The sequence below is a fragment of the Syngnathus floridae genome, chromosome 4 (assembly GCF_059516105.1).
Source record: "Syngnathus floridae isolate MCC-2025c chromosome 4, RoL_Sflo_1.0, whole genome shotgun sequence".
Taxonomy (NCBI): domain Eukaryota; kingdom Metazoa; phylum Chordata; class Actinopteri; order Syngnathiformes; family Syngnathidae; genus Syngnathus; species Syngnathus floridae.
In genome coordinates this window covers 12713929-12735321 of record NC_142416.1, presented here as the reverse complement: position 1 = coordinate 12735321, position 21393 = coordinate 12713929, and the positions used below count along the sequence as shown (strand labels likewise).

General features: G+C 39.3%; 1 long non-coding RNA gene across 1 annotated transcript; it reads right to left on the bottom strand.

The window, feature by feature from the left end:
- Nucleotides 1–18480: 18480 nt before the first annotated feature.
- Nucleotides 18481–20782, bottom strand: LOC148399209 (uncharacterized). Its single transcript, XR_015858112.1, has 3 exons — nucleotides 20513–20782; nucleotides 20063–20163; nucleotides 18481–18932 (listed from the first exon to the last, which is right to left on the bottom strand). It is a non-coding gene; the product is annotated as an uncharacterized LOC148399209 (long non-coding RNA).
- Between the last annotated feature and the right edge of the window lie 611 nt (nucleotides 20783–21393).

Here is a 21393-nt window from a genome sequence, read left to right as displayed (position 1 = left end):
TTCTGTATCTGCCTATGTGGTTATTATGATATTTTTACGGTCCTATTCACATAGAAAATGTTGGCGTAACCTGATCACCTGACAGCGCAAGGCTTGTTTGTCAATTCGCCAGACTGGTTTCTGCCAAGCCCGGGGTTCCGGCACAGTGTGGGAGTGTCCTTGGAGTCAGTCTAAACAAACACCTACTCAGACCATATTTAAAATGGAAAATTGCCAATTAATTAAATTACTTTGTATTGAATACCACATACTGTTCCATATGTTCAGCCGCGGTAACATTGTGTCAGACATCAGGTTAAAATCTCGGTCATCACGGCATCACGAAGCAGAGAGTGGGTTTTGTTTGAAGAAGCCAAATGAATCGATGAACCAGTCTGACAGTGCTGTGCATGTTTGGTGTGGGCTTGGATGGAGGGAAAGATGTCTGAAAGGCTGAAGCTAAGCGGGCCAGCAGGCAGTGTGCCATATGGTCAGGTCTAATCTGGGCTTGTGACATCACGGCTGATGAGTGCGCCGAGCCCCACCATCCGTTCCCGAGCCCTCATTTCATTATGGGGTTTGCTGGTGTCAGCTGCAAATAACAACAGTGGACCCGTGTGAGCCAGACAAACATAATGTCTCTTCTGCTTGCTTTTGTGAAAGCTTTCTCTTATTTCTCTCCCTCTCTGCTGGTTTACACATGAGCAGCATGAGCTCCTACACGGGAACAGGATTTCATTCAGCTATGTCATTATTTATCTTTTCAGATAATTTCCTTGATGGCTCATGACTTTGACCGTAATTGTACTGTGATGTAAGAACTAATTAGACATGAATGGAAGCCTTTTCATGTTTTGTCATACCCATAAAAACAGAGCTATGTGGAAGATTACCAGGAATTTCTCAGAAATATCTCTGGAAATACCAGTAATTCATCCGGTCCCTAACAAAACAAAACAATACTGTGTGGGATGCATTTTAATAGCAACAACCAGCACTCGACAATGTTTTAATAGCAACAACGAGCACTCGACAATGTTTTAATAATAACATAAATGTAATGACTTAATTCAACACGATTTAATGCGGCGAACCAATTCACAATAATATTAATTCACAGAAGGTAAAGAAGATTTGCATGCAAGTATTGTGATATTTTCTTTTTCTCTTGTTGCAGGCACGTGAACACAGACCCCAAAGGGGGCTTCGCTTTTTTTCTTCCTCAAGAAATTATGGCTTTTTTACTAGGGTGTTTTTATTTGATGTGAATTTTTATTTATTAGTTTTTTAATGAATAAATTTTACTTTAATTTTAATTTTACCAGTCGCTCTTTTAAACACTGCCTTTGCTCTCACTCTTGCAGCATGGCTGCGAGCACAAAGGAGTGGTGATGATGGAAGTCAACAAATGACAAGATCAAACATAGTTAATGTGTGTCTTGCTAACGTGCACGTAAGAGCACGTTAGCTGATGTGTTTGGTTTACCCAAAGCTCTTCATTGTGAGCGAAAATGTGTGGCTACCGGTGAATACAGTTACAGAAGTTGTATCTCATTTTGTTATATGTCTAATACACGGATACATATATTGTGTACTAATTAATTAAAATGCCCAATATGCATGAAGTTGTAGTTGTCCAAATCATTGGAGGGATGAAGAATGAATTTTTTTTTCTCCTCTCAAATGCACTGTGCAATCCAGTATGCTCAATCTGACTGCTGGTGTTTTTGCCCAAGAGGTACATAGTGTTCTCGTCAAATATTTTTCATGCAAATGTTGTCAGACTGTTCATTTTCATAATGCTTTTTGGAGACGCTATTGGTATGGTATGCGAATGCGTCATGCCACTTCCTGTCCAGATAGTCCCGTTTTCCATGTGACTTATAAAAAGCACCCAAACACAATAGGCCCACCCCCTCCTCAGCGGCACAGGTGTTTCCTGGTTTGCCTCCATGTCCCAATAGGGCTGTGTGACTCATTTCAATCACATGACTTGATCACAGTTTGCACCCAAGTTTCAAAATATCAATGTTTCAAAAATTGATTAGATACGGCACGCAGAAAATATCTCGTTACTTCCTTTACTGTGACTGATTACTTCAACACAGATGAACAGCTAAGCACATTTTCATGGTCAATTGCAAAAGTGTGTCGTATAGTGAAGCCAAATGTTGCAGAACTGAATTTTCTGTAGAGTAGAAAGTTGCATGTCATAGATTGCTAGTCTCTTGCCAGATTCCGAATACAACAGGAATGTTTGGCATGTATGAATTCAAGTCATGATCTGATGGCACATATGACACATAATGCACACAAACACAGTCAGCCACATACGCACATGCTTCAAAGGCTTGAGTCACTCCTCAGTCCCACACACTCGGCTCCGTTATGACTTGACTCTTCCAGACGAGCCAATCCCTTGGCAAGACAAATGAGGGCAGAGAAATCAAATAAGTACATGCGAATGCAGTAGAAGTAAGCTCACCCTTTGGCTGAAATCCATTATTGTTCTCACAGAACGTCACTCCAAGTGAAATTTCAGTAGATAAAAATAGTTCGGGCCTCGGGATGTGACACATTTCGGTTGTTTGCGTTCCAGAGAAATGCGTGTGGTGGGATTTCATTAAGGAATTCTACGCGGTGTTGTTGTATTCTTCACTTGATGATTCATATACATGGATAGTGTCCAGTGTCATTTTGTAGTTTGGGTTTAATTGGAAATCGTGTTCATTGTAATTTTCACATATTGAATGTGCATTTGTTAAAATGAACCGATACGGTAATCTTGCATGCTCACACTTGAAAAGCTGTGTCATAATTCCCTATAAACAAGGTGAGGCTTTATTGTTGTTTCTTGCAGAAAGGAGAGAACTCATTCAAAATATTTACTCTCTTACTCTTGTATTTATTCCTCATGTTTATTTGCAAAAGTTGCTGCCAGAATAATTCATAGCAAAATCAACTATTTAAATTTAATAGTCGTCCAAGCGGTCATATTTTGTAGTGTTTTAGTGAAGTTGAATGAAGTAAATATTGGTGTTTTCATTTTAGTTTGAAGAAAACTTATAGTAGATTGGTCTTGCTCCTTCTCAACTGGTCTAAGTTCATAAACGCACAGCCATGAACCTGTAATGGCACTTGCAAAAATGCTAGCTCCTCAATTGAAGCTGTACAAAGGATAATAATGCTTTTTTTTAAATTAACGCCATTGTTTTTTTAATACAAGGAATGTGAAATTGAAACGGAATGTATACTGTATTTGTATTTAAAAATTCCCATGAAAAATCTTTACACACAAGAAAGTTGCTGCTATGTACAATGAGAATTTAATAAATAGAAACTGCTATAAAAAAGGGAAACTCTGGTCAGTCAGTATTAATTGTTTTATTTTCTCTTTTTTATTTTCAATTGCTCCCTAATCAAGCAAAATATATTTTACCTGACTATTTGATTATTGGATAATTTTTTCAGTAGGATACAAAATACTATACAACACTTTGTCCTACATACATGGAACATTACACAAAGCTCTTGTTTCTATCCAAAAGGACCTCTGCTCCATATTTCTCATCATCACAGACATTATGGCTCCTCTTGCACTAAATCCGTTCCCAGAGCCTCTTCCTGTTCCGACAGGATGTTGGATTAGAACATTAGAAGGTGAGAGGATCACTGACAAATATCACATCAACACCTAGACTTGACATTTCCACAGCAAACACCATTGCAACTCTTTTGCAAAGTTCAACTTTTTACAATGAATAAATCACATGCATGTACACCATGTCACTGCAGTGGTTCGCAATAACGAATGAGGAAGGAAGTCAGAGTTAGAGTTCATATAGTTTACACAAAAGAAACCAGGCAGGATGATGCTTTAAGAATAGAATACACACTGAGTGTGAAGTTCTGCTCCAAGATTCCAAGTCAGTACTGTACACTTATGTAATAATTTTGTATTACTTTTCAGGCAGTAAAAGTAAAGTAATACATGCATAAGTGCCAAACAAATGAGATATTCCTTTATTTGTCCCACATGAAGAAATTATTGTATACAAAAAAAAAAAAAAGGTAAGTATTAATGCAAAATTAGAATTGGCTGTGTTGGGAATTACATATTTACTCAATGTCACTCTTCCATTAGGATTATATTTCATTTATCAGTGAAATGATAAATGTTGAATACTAATGATAAAGTGATAACCTAAACTCACTACATATTTGAGTAGCACAAGAAAATGGCGACCCAGAGCACGAGACAGCGGATCGGTAGTGATTCTGAGAACAGCCACTGTGTATGTAAACCCCGGAGTATGTTACGGTAATGAAAGGAAATGTCACAAATTTTCCCTTACACAAATGCTGATGATGACATAAGATTTCTTGTTTTCGTAACGCAATATTGTCGAGTGCCTCCCACGCCCTCTCTCCTGCCTGTTTTTCGTTTCCCCCCTACACTGCTTGTTCACCCCCGTGATGTCCAGCCGGCTTCCCCTCCCATCACCTGTGTGGGAGGCACAAAACCCAATTCACTCAGATGAGATTAAACTCACAAGGACCTTACAGATTGTGCTGATCTGCCTTACAGACAGACAGACAGACACACACACACGCTTACATTAACACTGTTCTCACAGTGACACAGAACAGAAGTGCTCCCACTCAGTGGATGGAAAGACATGCAGAGGCAGGGTTGGAAAGATGTAATAGATAGGAGCTCTGGGAGAGGGTGGCGATGCGATGGGGGAAGTAGCACACGTCACAGGAAGTGGGCACGGCTGTCACACGTACGCAAACCGCACACAGTGTAGGCACACACTGTTATCATTGGAGGCAGGTGCCAGTGTGTCAGAGAAAGGAACGTTTTGCACGGGAACACACATGGGCTTGCTGGAGAGTCGTGCATTTGAAAGGAACATTAGAGTGGAACATTCTAAAAATATTATCTGGAATAACCTCAAGGTGGATGCTTCCATTTGAAGAAGGATAAAAACAGACAGCGAACATATAGTAGAGTGACAGTAGAATCATTTTGCTCATGATTGTGCCTTTACGTAACGCTATAAAAAGTGGTTTAAAATAAAGCAAGCAAGTTGTGTTGCTTTTTGTCACACCCTTTTTGGAAGTAACTAGGGCTGAAGTGCCTGTGGTGCCAGTGGCAGTATCAGTTTCTAATTTTAGTCTGTAGCTTGCCGTAGGCGGTGTAATGATAAACATTTCTGACTAGCCTGTAGCTATTCCAATCTCAGATGCGAGCGAGCATCACAACACGAGTCAATAGATCACACCAGCGCCGGTCCCAAGTCAAGATAAAGCCGAGAAAGAGAAAAACAGATCATGGGAGATAAGAAAGCGTGTAACAGAATTAGTCAGCCTCCATCTTTCATGGCCCATGATTTAAGGAACCAATTTTGAATGTGAACAGAGTTTTGAAACTTCTGCACAACATTGGCTAAGTAGGTCTCTAAGGTAGGGGGACAGTCTGGTGACTCATACGACATCTAACCTCCCCTCAATTAGTGAAGGAGGAGGGAGTAAAGGGCGTAGGTGGTTTTGACTCTAAATTTCCTGTCGGTTGGAGCTCCCAAGCCAACCACTTCAATACGCAGAGTCTACAGGCAAGGCTTGTTTGATTGAAAGGAGTGAAAGGTTATAATTTTTCTATTTTGGGAGCAAACCCATCTCCTCGCAATCCTTCTTTCTTCTCATAGAGCCATCAAATGGAACAAGACACTACTTTTATCGCAACCCACAGTCTTGATTGCGAGGAACCGCTGCATCTTGATAAAGTTGTTCAGTGTGTTTTTTTTTTTTTTTTTTTTGGTAGGGCTGTCCAAAGTAGAGGTAGAGTCAAAGGTCGTCAAGAAACTGTTCAGGTGGCAGCAAGCATCCTATTCAAAATGCAAAATGGGAATCAGATGAATGAGAGAAAATATGACCACTTGGTTGATTGGTTTAAAAAAGGAAACAGATTGCTCTCATGGACTAGTAAATAAATGCAGTGCAAAAATTAATGAAGATTTCATCAAAAATTTGCTTAAGAATGCAAGTGGGGTTGCTCCAAATTGAATAAATGCAAATTGATTATACGTTATATCAAGGAATTCATTCTGGAAAAGCATGTCAGACTCAACTACACCAATCTGGAATGCGAGCATGTTACAAAATAACAATTGTGTTTAATTTGTTTTCCTTACTATGAATTTTTTAATACTGATTAAAGTAAATCAGTTCATGGTGCATCATTTTATATGGAAGCCTTTAAATAACTGAACATGATTGTGAATTGGCATTAACATGTGATGAAGGTGAATGACTGACTCACGGGCAATTCAACCATTGTCCAACTTAAACCACCTTCATGGTGATCTCTGGAAAACGTGACACAAAGTATCATGTACACCGGATCAGATTGTGTAAGAATGGGTTCGATTTCAATAAAGTGCTTGTATCTGTGTATTTCAATGACACATACTCTATGTAGGGAGCGCCTTGAAATTGCAGTGGCAGTGACTGACAGGATGAGTCACTGTCAGCATTGACTATTTGCCATATTTGTGTACACAGGACTGACAAAATAAAGTTAAAAAAAAATCAATATTATCCCAAACTGTCCTCGCCACGGATATTATCACCAATGCCGATCCTTAACTAGTTGTCCATGGTCACCCACCACTGTCATGACTCATGATTAAGACTCATCAGTTGGAATGGCAAACGGAATGAATGTCAATTAAATAACAAACTGAATAGGTGGTTAAAGAAATGATTGTGTCTGAAAACACAATACAGAATTACATGATTTTTAATGAGTTGAGGTGACATTTGAAAGACACTCTATGACTCAGCATGGGAGAAAACGAATCCCACTCTTGAGTCAACGATGAGAGAAATGATGTGCAACAAGAGTAATAATAAAAAAAAAAACTTCAACTTAGTGGTCAAGCTGAAATATACACAACTGAGGACATCCAGCTCTTGAGGGAGCGCCTTATACAGTCATCATGGGGGTTGGAGGGCAGCGACCGGTTTACTTCCCAAGCAACAAAGAAGCAACAACAACACGGGGGAGCTACATTAAAAGTGATGAATCTCATCTTAGTCATGTTGTTATCCACTGAGAATTCACAGTGATTTTTTTCACAACAATCAACCATAAGGAACAATAAATTAGTAAAAAAAAATAAAAAGGCAGAAATTTCATACATTCATTCAAAAATCCAAATCCACACAAGCTGTTAATATTGCCGCTTGCTCCACCTTGAAAGGTACATCATGTTGAGACACGTTCTCTGATGTACTAAAATGAATATCTTCTAAATTTGTCACACCGCGAAGAATTTTATGCATCACTGGGCGCCATTTTACACGTGTTAAAAAAAAAATACAATGAAATGGTGATAAATAATTCAGCATGAAACGTTTTTTGCAAATGTTTCCAGGAAAAACAAATTTATGCATTCCCTTCACAAGATGTTTCAGGTTTTTATAAAATGAACTGACAATATAAGACAAAATAGCAAGTTGATCCAAATAAAGAAAAAATATATAGCGACACACGACAGTTATTACGCAAACTAGAACCAAACATTTCTCATTTGTTTTTCACCGTTGATCATTTATTTACCCAGTTTATTTTCTGTTCTTCCTGTTTGTCCACTTTTCTACCTCTTATGCCAGAACAGTGTGAGCGCACGCTGCATGCCATATCATTAAAGTCTCATTTTGTGTTCTCTGAATTGCTTGTAAATGCTTTGTTTATGTGCTTCACCAATGTCCCCTCCAGCTACAAGCCAATCATAATTTTGTAGATTGCCAAAAAGCAATTGGGCTCTTAAAAAAAGGATGAAGAAAATAATTCAAAGTAATTTCCTGTCTTTTGTAAGACAAAGCAGTGACATTGACTGATGGAACATTTAGCAGAAATCCCTCCCCTGAGATGAGAGCAAACTGACTTATCTCTTGTCTTTGTTTTACTGCCATTGTATGTAAACACTGGAGCCTCGTGTCCCCGAGATAAATATATATATATATATATATATATATATATATATATATATATATATATATATATATATATATATATATATATATATATATATATATATATATATATATATATATGTTAAAATGGACTTGACTTAATGTGAAAGGCTCCGTGATGTCTGCTCACAGAGGAAGCGATCAATGGCTGCAAATGAGGCCTTCTACCTGAATCCAATCAAGGCTGCTGCTCAAGCCTCTTATCATGAGCTCTTTCCAGGTCTGATGAAAGGGGACAAGGCAGGCAGACGTCCTCCAGGGAGCAGGAGTCGGGCGGGGTTAGACGCAGACGAAGGAATTTGCTAGACAAATGGGATTCCTTGAGCGAAACGGAGTGCCGGATCCAGGTTGTGAACATTGATGTTTAAACATTACGGTTTCTACACCAGATGGACAATTTGTGTGATTATACGTGACTTTACATAGTGTAGCTACAATTTGACCCATTAACACAATTTTTGACAAAATCCAAGTTAACAGCTTCAAAGCTTCAAATGAAATACGCAACTATTACAATATTTATCGACTAAAACGACTGGTGTATTGACCACGCTACGTAATGAGTTGTCACAGTTGATTAGTAGCCCGTATTGATATATTGATTAATGGGTTGCTAATCATTATAAATGGGTGGGGAGCAGCTGGAGAAACATGATTAGGTTTCCAACAACGTCTTTAGATCTACAGATGGATCCCTGTGGAACTACAAACATCCATGAAGGAGAAGGCTAATTATTTTTCCTATCATTTCATAAGACCGTGTATAATAGATTGTTAATTGACAAGTTGAATGGCAGGGAGAAAATGACAGCGGTGAATTTGTAAGAGGCTTTTAATTTTCCTTTGCAATGTTGCAGTCTAGTGACAAAAATGATGCCGCCAAAGCGAGAAAGCTTGAGTCAGAGGAATGAGCACCTCCTCCCCACCAACACCTAGCAAATGTGTCTTATTTTCTTACGTTTAATGACACTTACGTACCTTGCCTCTTGACTCATACCGCCATCTTGTACTTTCGTTTCACCCCCCACCGAAAACCTGATAAATCTCTCCTCAAGTAGCTTTTAGTCTTCTCGAACATCTCCATCTAATGTGAGCTCTTTCTCATATAATTTATTGGCTCATATCAGTCAATAAGATTCATAGAGCCGGTGAAGCAACTGCACTCACAAAAGCAATTATGTAGCTCGTTCCAAACTTTGCTCTATTTTCCCTTAAATTGGCATTTCATTTGGCCAGGCTGCACGAGTCGGGCTTCACCCAATGACTCACCGCCATGCTGTTGCTTGTGTGAATTTGGAGTCATATTAGAAGCTGCCGTCGGCAGTGTGCTAATGAGGCTTGCTGCTGAAGAGGGCTGATGCCTGTCTGAGGTCATGTTGATTTTGGTGGTGATTTCTGTGTTTCTAGTGTGTTCCTTTGAATGAAGACAGAGGGAATGCGTGGTGATGTAGACACTGTGATGACGTGCAAGAATGTTTTTTTTTTTTTTTGCATTATTGATTCATCTGTTTTTTTCACTCCTTGTGTCTTCTATACATGGACTCTCTGTGGTATAAATCAATTTAAGGATTAGTAACTTTTGGTGCAGCATCAGCGGCAAAAGGGGGTTCAGTGTCTTTGTGAAAATTGTGTTGATCAGAAAAGGGGCAAATCGTTTTTTATGGCATTGGATATGGTTTCGTTTGGGATAAATGTTGTAAGTATTCAAAGAAAAGCTAACTTAATTTATAAAACTCTACGATGTATCATGAAGTAATCTGAAGTTAGCTGGACTTTAGAGAGATAAAAATAAAATGCTAGATACATCATTTTAATTCTGAATATTACTCTTCAGAAAAAAAAAAGAGGAAGTATTTGGACACTGTTGTAGACGCACAAAAAAGGAGGAAGGTAAATAAGACAAATAAGGTAGACTTCCTGTTTCCGAAACAACTGTAATGAAACCTTCCCAGAGTGGAAATTGCTTATAAACTATGACGCCACTATAAATTTCACTGTGACGTTTTTATATATCAGATTTAGAATTAAACATTGTTTTTATGAGCAAAGAATCCATTTACACAATGTCCATTTCATTGTGGATTTTTGCGATTAAAATGACACTCCTAACTGCCTGCTCATTTTCATTTCATCATAATTCTAATTTGCATTTAAATTATACTCATACATGTGCGGTGATTATGATAACGTGGAATTACAGATATAAGCTAATCATTTATTCATTCAGTCTTTTATAGACTTTAACATTAGTCCCTGCTCATATATTGTGACTTACGATTGACTCCTATTACCTTGAAACAGGTTTGACTAGTTGGAGACTTCCTGTGTGGGTAAACAACATTGTACATCCAGTAAGTACTACCACAGCTGATTATAAAGCTCATGGAAACAACAGAGTTGCACATTTGGCACGCTGAAAGAAATGAGTCCCTTCTGACCAGCCTACACTTCCTGCCCTACATTGCGGAATGACACAGGACCAGCTCTGCATTTCCTCAACGGGAAGTGGACCTGCTTTTGTCGGGGGCTCGAGGGATGGCAAAACTTGCAATACTCCTCCAACCGCACCGACAATTATGATCTTATCCTGAGTTTAACTGCATGAATATTTTTGGTTTCGGTATTATAAAAAGATTCTATCTTCCTGTCATGTCTTACAACCAAAGTCTTACACAGAGAATGGTTGTAATGTAATAATATTCACATTACGGTTTCTCTTGTTGTTTCCCTTTTAGTGTACTTCCACCAAAAAATACTTTAGTTCCCCTCTTGCTGATTAAAAACAGTCATCAGTAAAGTTTGTGGCGTGATCAAGTTTCGCTAGTACAACTATCATTTGTCATCTCAAAATAGACAGTTGAGAACATTTACATAGGAAAATCATGTAACAGCAATTATAATAAACAGTGACAACTGGAAAACGATGATACGTATGGAGTCTTTTTCCTGGAGTTTCTAAATTTGATTATCTATCCTGGTACCAATAACCCATTAAAAACGATGTGACAGCTTCTCTCACACTTGGATAGCTAAGCCGCAGATTCTAGGCACGAGCAAACAATCCTGGCTCAGCCTTAGAGTAAGACAACAGAGAGAAATTCAGTCCAATCTGTTTATCAACATTCAAGTGCTTCTGCTCCTTTCAAGCAGTCTGCAGCAAAATGGAGAGTTCTGCATTTTCAGTATTGGGCTCTTGTGTTATACTGAAAAACATAACCATTCACATTTTTACTTGGTCATTTTCATGTCAATAGTCCCGAATATGTCTTTTCCGGACTCAAACTCAGATTTCCAATCACCACCTCGGTTTAGACTGTTAGGTTTTCCACTTTAAAAGATTTCTGTGAGAAACCCAGAAAGCCACTAAATGTATTGAACGGTGAAGATATTGGACATAGCTACATTACCTGCTAATTTCAACATATATATACTTTTTTAAAAAATAGTCGAAAATTCATTTATCTCAGAGAAAGTGTGTGGTTTGACCAAAAATTCCCTTTGAAATCACTTTCATCTTAATTTAGAAATAAAGGGGAAATAACATGACTTGTCAAATGCGTAGTGATGTTTTTATCGAAGTGTTTTCCAGACAATCAACAAGGGTATTTCCTACAGTTCCTCTTATAAATGCCACAGTGCTTCTCATTTTGCAAATGACCTCAAGCATGGCGGTAGTATGCAGTTTTACATGGGTGGAAGTGATGACGGGAGGCGTGACGGACATTGACTCAGCACTCAGACAAGGTTTCCAGCTTAATAATAAACCAGTAAACGTTCCAGCATTTCCATTCACGTGATGACGCATAAGTAGGAAATACAAGGCCTGGCATAAATAACTAAAGGTGTGCTTAACCATCATCTGCATGTCTCGTGTTTGTAAATGGAAAAACAAACACACCCTTGGTGCTGTGTATGAACGTGCCTTTCATGTGAATCACCTGTTTGTGTTGTTGTAGATATATTTGCCATGTGTCACGTGACACTCCCTTGAGAGAAATGAAAGTCTTTTGAGAGAGATGGTGTAACCCATTGTCAACCTGTCAGCCGAAAGGTATAAATAAATAAATAAATAAATAAATAAATAAATAAATAAATAAAGATAGACTAGGTTAATAACCATGTCTTTTTCTCAGTGGTGCAAGTATGAGAATCAATATCTCCCAAGTAGCCTTAGTCATCTGACTCTGCTCAAAGAATAACACCTAAATGGCAACCATTATTGTCACACGTTCACACTCACATTGATGCTATTCCTGTTTCTGAAGGGAACAGTTTTTAATTTCTCGGAAAACCTGCCTTGACGTCTGCAGGCACCAGTTCTCCCTTTGGGCCTTTGGATGACTCAAATCCCTCAGGGATTGATTCCAACTCTGCCTGGTCCCCTTAGAGCTGGAAGGTTCTGTCTATCATCTATCATCTCACAGGTTGGCTAAGTGTGATGTTTGTGACGTGTGTGTGCATTTAGTATTGGAAGGATGTTGTTTTGCCTTCTTACTGTATGTCAAGGGGGGGTGGATGTTTATTTTAGATTTATGTTGGTGGTGTGAGTTGGGATGAAGGTTGTATAGTCTGCATATTGGACAGCTTTGAGGGAGTCTGCCCATGCGCCTGCTTGGGAACATGTCATTGAGCTACATCATGGAAGACTATAAAAGGAATAAAAGTCTGTATTCCATCAATCCAATTTATTCCGCGGATTATGCCAGGGCACATGTCCAAGAACACCTCCCCACCCAGGTGGCGTCCAGGAGGAATCCTAACAGGATGCCTGAGTCAACTAACCCAGCATCTCTACACCTGATCCAACTTCTCACCCAATAGCTACAAGAACTCCTCCACTTGATTGAGGAATGTCTTTCCCTATTTTGAGAGGACACTCCATCCTTTTCTAAATTCTAATTGAGGACCTTAACCTCAGATTTGGACTGGATGGCCATAGTGAATCTGTATGCGTGAAAATAACATATGTTAAGTGCATTTTTGGACTGCTCAATCAAATGTAAATAGACAAGCCTGCAGGTTCGCAAACAAGCAATGTCACAGCACCTCAGATAGTGGAAGGGACCCCTTCCTTCTCTTTGTCTGCTTTGCCTTATCTGTCTGACGCACATGAATAAATGACATCATTAGGGGGCGAACAGTGATCCACCTTCATGCTGATGTCACGTGTATACACTCTCCGCCCAGCCTCTCGCTACCAATTTAGATGCAGTTTTATCTTCTAATTATGTCTTCAACATTTTTCTGACGTCAGACAGCATGAGGTTTTTGGTTCGTGCGCGTGTGTGTCTCTACCTGCTGCACACTGAGGAAGCAATTCTTCAACTGGTTAGGAATATTGCATGGATGGGTACGGGAAAATAGGACCAAATTGTTTCTGCTTTGGGGCAAAATTCAGTCAATTATCATTTCTATAAAGATGGTGATTGTTTTTTCAGAAAGAGCTAATGTAAATTGGATTGGAAATACTGGAAATGATTGATTTTGCTGAACCATGCACGGCCCGGGGACACACTCATCTACTAACAAAGAGATAATAATATACGAGGGGAAGAAAAGCCAAAAGCAAGACAGCGAGGAAAGAAGCACACACACGTTCAGCAAGCCGTCATATATAATCGAGTGGTGACTCATCTTCGTCAAAACATTAACATGGATGTCACATGCACTTGCAGAGACACATTCTAAATATCCTCTTTGCAAGGATTTGCTTGTGGATGTCTGAAATTGAAATATAGATTATATCTGAAAAAGGAAAACCATTTATTGCCTACTTATAAATGGCAAAAGTGACATCATTTGTCTTCAAGGCAGAATGATGTTGCGGATTTCTGGATTCTACTGTGGACTGGAAGTAAAACTGAATTACAGATTTCGCTATAGGTCGTTTTGACTAGTCACAATTGTGTTATCAATATCTTCAGTGACAATTGCAGCTATTAAAAATGCAATCGTGACGAGTCAGCAAGACGTTTCGTTTCTATTATCTACAATCTTTAGTTAATAAATCCACTTATCCTAAGAGTCACACACACAGGCAGATATCCGATGCATGCAAGGCCTACTAATTCCGATCTCAGAATATTTGATTTCATGCTTTCACACAAACAGACAATGCTGCTTTGAAACATATCTGAATTGTCACATGAGAACAAAAATGGTGTCGCTCCAACCATGCAATGTAAATCCAGCCAGTTCTTTCCTCCAGTTGTAATCAAGCAGTGTTTGCTACTGGTAGTGACTGACCTTTTGTTTCAGTTTCGAACGAAATTACAGTTTGCACTTCAACCTTAATATAAAGTCGATACAAACAGACAGCCTTGATATGACTTGCACAGTATAATGAAGTTCAATCTAAGACCTGTATATTCTGATAGTACAAAGATGCTTCATTATGAGTTCACAGTAATATCAGTTGAAAAAGGTATCCATTATTATCTTCATAGAACTATATTAAATGTCATAATGTATCACAATGAGAGCTGTGTGTGTTCTATTTTTAGATTGTATAACCCCCCCTCCCCCCTCCAGTCATTGTTGAAGATGCAACAACGGCGCCTTCGAAAAGACATTATTAAGATGCATGCGGCGTGATTCAACTTGTGTCACTTCCTGTCGGCCACATAAACATGAGAGAGGGACAACCGGAGTCTCTAATCAACATGTCAACTGTGTCACACCAGCAAGGTCTCATTAGCAGCTGTATGCTTGTATGATTAAGTGCCAATGACGTCGCACATCGGGCATATGACCGGATTCTTACATTACCACGGTCTCACCTCTAATTGGTTTGGTGCTAACTACACTTGAGTTATGATATTGTCGTTGTTGAGGGTGCTGCGGCTGCAATCGAATGCTGCTCGGAGACAAAGAAGCAAACAATGGAATGTTTGAGAGACTCCTTTACACAAAGGACTCTCTAGTTCTGGCTGATCAAAACAAATACGCATTCTTTGAGGTATTAGGAATGCAGAAAAACACCCACACCCACATAGATTCACTGTGAGAAATTTGAATTTCACTAAGATCCTCACACAGAGGACGAGGTGAACTCTTGACGTAGGTAAAATGATTCTTGTCTTGAAGTACCATCAACCTATCTGGGTGGTTTAAGTGCACAGAAGAAATCGTCAGCTGTTATCCGTGTACAAGTAGCTTTGCCCGCTCTTTGCTCTGAGTAGGTGGTTGGAAAATTCTCCATACAGATTTGCATGAAGGAAATGTCTTATTAATGCACAGCGGTGGCGGCAGAACTTCAATTCATTGAGCTATGTGGACACGTCTTGGGTAATGGAGGGTCACAAGCTTGCTGATCAAAGGAAATATTGGAGTTACACATATTTTTGTCACAAAATCTACATCTGATTTGTATCAATTTATGTGTACACAAAGTAAAATAAAGTATACTGTTTTTTGCGGCCCATAACCCAAACTGTCCCGAAGTCAAAGATTACTATTTATTGTTGTGACTTTGAAATTGTCCCAACAGTCACTTGCATGATTTGCTTTGCACTGGATTCGCTTCCTGACACAACCTACAAACTTCTTTCTTTCTTTTTTTTTTTTTTATCTGGGCTTTGGACCTGGAATGGCAAACAAATAAACTATAAATGAAAGCAAATCAAAAGGCACCAAAACCCGCAGTCATATAAAATATAAAAGTTGCTTATGAAGCCGTTTCAGGGCTGCAATTGTCATTGTATCGTTAATTATTCATTGACTGAATCATAAAATGAACGATTTTTTTTTTTATGCTGACAAGTTTTTTCATTTGTGACTGATTCAGGTTATTCAGTGTTTGAGTGATTGCATGCTGACAAGGTGAAGTGTGTCTTATTGATTCATTTGCATCTGCTTTGAGATTCCCAACCCACACGTGTTTTGTTCTGCCTGCACTCAAACCTGCCATTTATTAACATACAAAAAAAAAAAGAATTGAGACATCTCATGATGTCATAATTTTGTTCATTTTGTCTGCACGATTTGTGTGATGTTGCAATGACAAAATCATGTAGCTGGAAAATCTTTTGTAAAACATTGTTCTGGTTGTGTGTGATTCAGAAGCCTGATGGAATTCGAGGTATTTATTTTCTAACAATGGATTACTACAAAAAGACACACAAAGCTGGAAATGGGAGAATTTGAGAAATACTGAGGCCGACGATGCGTCTTGTGACACACACACACACACACACGCACACACACACAGGAGCAACACGGGTGAGTCATCAAGCACCCATCCACGCCCCCAACCCTCTTTTCACATCACCAATACATTTCTTCAATTGTACTCCTTTGACTCATTCACTACCAGCCATTTTAGAGCGCTGTGACATTTTCAAGACCCACGGCATAATGTGGTCGAAGATTAGATACTATCATCAAATTAGATATACATAGCAAACGGCAATAGGAAAGAATAGACCTGGGGGTAAAAAAAGGTGATTCTGCCTTTCAGAAAAAAATGTAGGTTGCACAAATTGCTGCCGTTTCTCTCAGTGGACTTCTAAACTGTACTGATCTAAAATGGGACATCATTTTCTTTTTATCATTTTATCAGAGCAATGTGGTCCCAGTGAAAACATCTTCTAAGTCTTCTAAGGTCACATACTTGTGGTTAATTTACTTCATGATGCATCTCTGTCGCATCACTGACACATGCTGTTGTGGTCATGCCACTGTTCTATTACAGACACACAGCTACATTCATAAAAACACATAATCATAAACCCCAAAGCAAGAATGAGGCCTATGTGTGTTGTGTGCTCTATCAATTTCTACTTTTCATTTCCTCCAAGTGTTATACAATACTCTTCCATTTCATGACAAGCGACAGAAAGGAGTACTTAAAAAAAGTCGAAAGACACTCTGAACACAACCCACACCACAGTATAATCGCTCTGGAAAAATCCATGTTTGCGACATCCCGGAATTGGGCCTTTAATCGCAAGGGAGGAGAAATGCTCAATTATGTCCAGATTGTCGGCATGCATGTACCCTGCTTGACATATGTGACACAGCTATCTATCACCATCCTGCCTACACGCCCAGACATGGTGTAAACGCAAGCCAAACCAGATTACAGTTACAAAGTTGAAAACAACTTGATTTTCTATCAAATCATATGATAGAAACTTTCTTAGTCAGTTCTTATAAATTATTCATGATTTGTTTTTAAACAACTACTTTCTGTCATGAAGCCTCGCCTCGCCTCGCCTATCTCATCTATGACAGATTGTGCTCATCTTGCGGCCGCACACATCACCTGCCAAGGCTTGCAAGTGTGAGTCAACAGCACGAGTGTGGATGAATATCATCTGAGACATCACTTGGGCAGCTGCTGCAACGGCCGTGCCCTTCCATCAGTTTTTTTTTTCTTCTCCGCACTAGCATCACTCTTGGAAACAAAAAGTGCAAACTCTCATAGAGGAAAACAGGAAATCAGACACATCATTAGAGAACATTAACACATTACAAAATGCAAACAATGCTGAAGAGCCTCTTCACTCAAACTAGGAAATAATAAATAAATCGCACAATAATCCCTAGTCAATCCCAGTCCTTGGAATGATTTAAAGAACCAGGAATTGAGAACATCCAATACCTTCTATGGGAGAATTCAAATACAAACAAATTAAGAAGTTCCGCTGTTCAAGCTACGAATAAAACATTAGTCGTGCTTCTGTTTTTCAGGTAAAATGCAGCCGCATTTAAAATGGAGACACATCCACATTGGTTATGCGTAGAAATGACTCACGGCTCTCAGCGAACCATCAAGTGTGAACAGTGCGGGAGCAACGAGTGCAAAGATTTAAGAATAAATGCAGCCGTGAGATTGAAGGCTGCCCGAGGCCCTCCTCTAACAGCTGAGTAGCCGTCACCCCCTCGGAGGGCTGCGAGCAAGCCTCAGGCTGTCACACTGCACAGAGACGGCAAATTGTGAGCAAGGAAGAGCTAATAATGGTCAAATGACATCGTGTGGAGGAAGCGCAAAGCTTAGCGGAACATTCACCTTGAGTGTCAAACAAGGTCAGCATGTGACATGGTGACCGAGTCAGCTCAGTGGAAGTATGCTGATGTGCGTATGTCACCGTGTGTGTGTGTGTGTGCAAGAAATGACATGCCACTCATCAGCAAAGTGCTACTTCCCATTCAGCAACAATCCCGCTGAAGGACAGCAAAACAGGGTTGGGGGTGGGGGTGTGAAGCAGACTGAGACCTTGTCACTGAACCATGCATGACTAGCTGGCTGTCACAATGCATGGCACACAGGAAGGTAGTGTAGGCGGTAGATTGCTATGGACAGGAAGCCTGCAGTGAAAAAATGTTCAGTTGCTGCTTATTTGTCGGTCTTCTATTTCTATGCAGTAATTTACAAGCATGTGGTTTTAGGCGAAGACTTCTTTATTTGCTAATCAAATCAGACAGTTGACATCGCTAATGAAGGGATAACGGCAGCATGTTCCGATTATTTATTTGTGTTATCCTTGGTTTCACCATCATGTACCCCACTTTATCTAGTTGAAGTGTATTTCAGTTGAGTTGTTTAATGTGTTAAACTTCACTTATTCAAGCGTCTTGCACTGTATTTCCTTTAAAACAACATGGGAAGAATGTCTAATACGTTAAAATGATGAATGAAATACTTTCAAAAGATCAAAACAGGTTTGAAATCCTTCTGCCAGAGCAATGTACCGCAATTGGAATGAGAAATGAGATGGCACTCTTAATTCCAACTCAAAGCCTCAACTAATGAGCAGCTTCAAAGTGCAACTGGTGAACACTTTTGAAAAGGCCCTTTCTCATGAAACCTGGTCCCACTTCCTGTTCGACTGCCAAGTACGTGCCTGCGGGTGCCCACTTCCTCCAAGCATGAATGATCCATCAGCTTGTCATCACGACTGACTGCTCTGGAGGGAGAGATCGAAATAGAGAGATAGCGATAAAGAGAGCGAGAGAGCATCAAAGTTGCTCCAATGTCAAATGACCAGTCGCCTTGGGGACAATGACTCATGCTTACCATTGGAGTAACCCCACCCACCTCCCCATTTCTATCACACTGCCCCGCTGGCCTCCTTTATTTTAACTCCTGGCAATCCCCCATGGACTCCCACTAAGGACTTTCAGCATCGTAATTGGTGGCATGCGCTCCAGCGAGGAAAGAGGAGTGAAAACAACTACAAGATGAGCTACTGAGGATGAGTCATGATGGGACTTAAGGGGTTGGGGGCGAGAAACCCCAAAGCTCACGCCCCCCACTCCACTCCCTGTTTGTGATGCTCAATTGTGTCATCCATCACTCTTATTTCATTCCAACAACTTCAAAGTATGGATATAATTCTTCTATTTGGCAGCAAAGTCTATTTGGTCTCACGATACCAAAATTATGACTTCAATACTACATGTTGGACAGCTGCATAGTTGCAGTTTGGCATATACATTTACCTATTTGACGATTTTTCGGGCGAACCTATTCCGCCTTATTTAATATACCTAGATAAGGTTACTCACAACCAATGTGGAAACAAAACAATGCCAACATTTTTTAAAATGTTTTTGTAATTTTTCATTTTTTTCATTCCGTCTTTATCTCATTTAGATAAATGTCTCCAATGCACATATTCCACTATTTTTTTTTTTTTTGATAAGGTAATTGACAGAGCAAATGGTGGTGGCGCTCTGAAATACTGTACACCTATAGCATAGCAGTGAAGACAAGTGCATAATTGTAAATCCATAGCTCCAAAAAAACAGAGTGAGTGTTTTTAATTATTAATACTCGACAGGCATGGCAAAATGTTTTTAGTGTATGCAATGGTGGCACTCTTAGAATTCTGTACACCTATAGCATAGCAGTGAAGACAAGTGCATAATTGTAAATGCATAGCTCCAAAAAAGAAGAGTGTTTTTAATTATTAATACTCGACAGGCATGGCAAGAGTTTTTAGTGTTTGTAACTCGTAGGAATACAGAATGAAGAGAAGTTAGTTAAGCATGGAATATCAAAGCATGGTATAATATTGAAAATAAAATTACTTACCCTTTGGAGACTGACAGACAGGCCAATGAGGCAGAACAGCAAGGTGTTTGTAGAGCGACACTGACCCCTAGCGGCGTTTGCGGTATTACTGGTATTACACGCTATTTTAGGTACATAGATAAATTAGAAAAAATAAAAACATGCTGTTTAGAGGTACACGTCAGTAGATAATTGCATTTACGTTGTCGCTATAAAATCCTAACTAAACTTAGATAACTATTTCTTTCTTTGTTTGTTTGTTGTGAAAGGAAATTCAGAAAAATGAAAGACTTGTTCATCAGGCAGACAACCTTTTTTGCGCCACAAACTGGTTACCTGTCAGACAATATGTTCACGGGCCGGCCTTTAAATAAATAAATAATAAATGTATAATAAATAAATAAATACGATGAAATAAAATGATCAAACTGGCATAAAAACAAATACAATGCGCATAAAAATAAAACTCACCATTCAGTATCTGCTCCGTAGCTTTGTTTTGGTTGCTGTAACCGCAGAAAATCCCGTTGGAAAAGGAAGCAGGGTTTTCAGTGCTTTTGTGGCAATCTTGGGATATTCTGCCTTGATTTTAATCCAGATTTTTTTTTTTTTTTTCAGAAGTTGTAGCCTCTTCTACTGTCTCCACATTGGGCCTTTTCCTCTTTATAAACATCTCTTTTTCTTACTCATTTTTGCTAACTTCGGGACGAGCGTCTTGACCTGAATTTACCTGTGTCAAGAGGCACAGGTGCACCGATGGATGTAATTGGGAGAGAATCCCGACATTTTTTAAATATTTTTCAAAATAAATTCTTACTCATTTTTGCTAACTTTGCGGGCTCGACTGGGGAAACATGTCATGTGACCGTGACGAGCGTCTTGACATGAATTAATTGATCGTCGATAATATATTATATATACTATAAATATATATATTTTTTCTGTGCGGCCCGGTATTAAATGACTCACGGACCAGTGGTTGGGGACCCCGATCCACCTCGCAAAGCACTACTGCTCACGGGTTAAAAAAAATTAGTGGGTCCTCGATTTACGACAAGGACGACGTAACCCAGAATGCGCACTGGCGTCGTAACTCGCGTCTTCTATCACTACTACGCTAACAAATATTTATGCGAGCAGCCATTCGACGCCACGACAATTAATGTAAAGAAAGTGGTAACTGGGCGTACATTATTGTGCCGTTTGACGTATTTCTGCAGAAACCAGTTCTTTGCGACTGTTCGTAACATCAAATAATATGTCTGTCAGTTCTACACAAAAAAGATACTAATGCTCACATTGCATGGAAAATAATGGGTGCATCAACTGTATCGTATTTATCAACAAGGGAG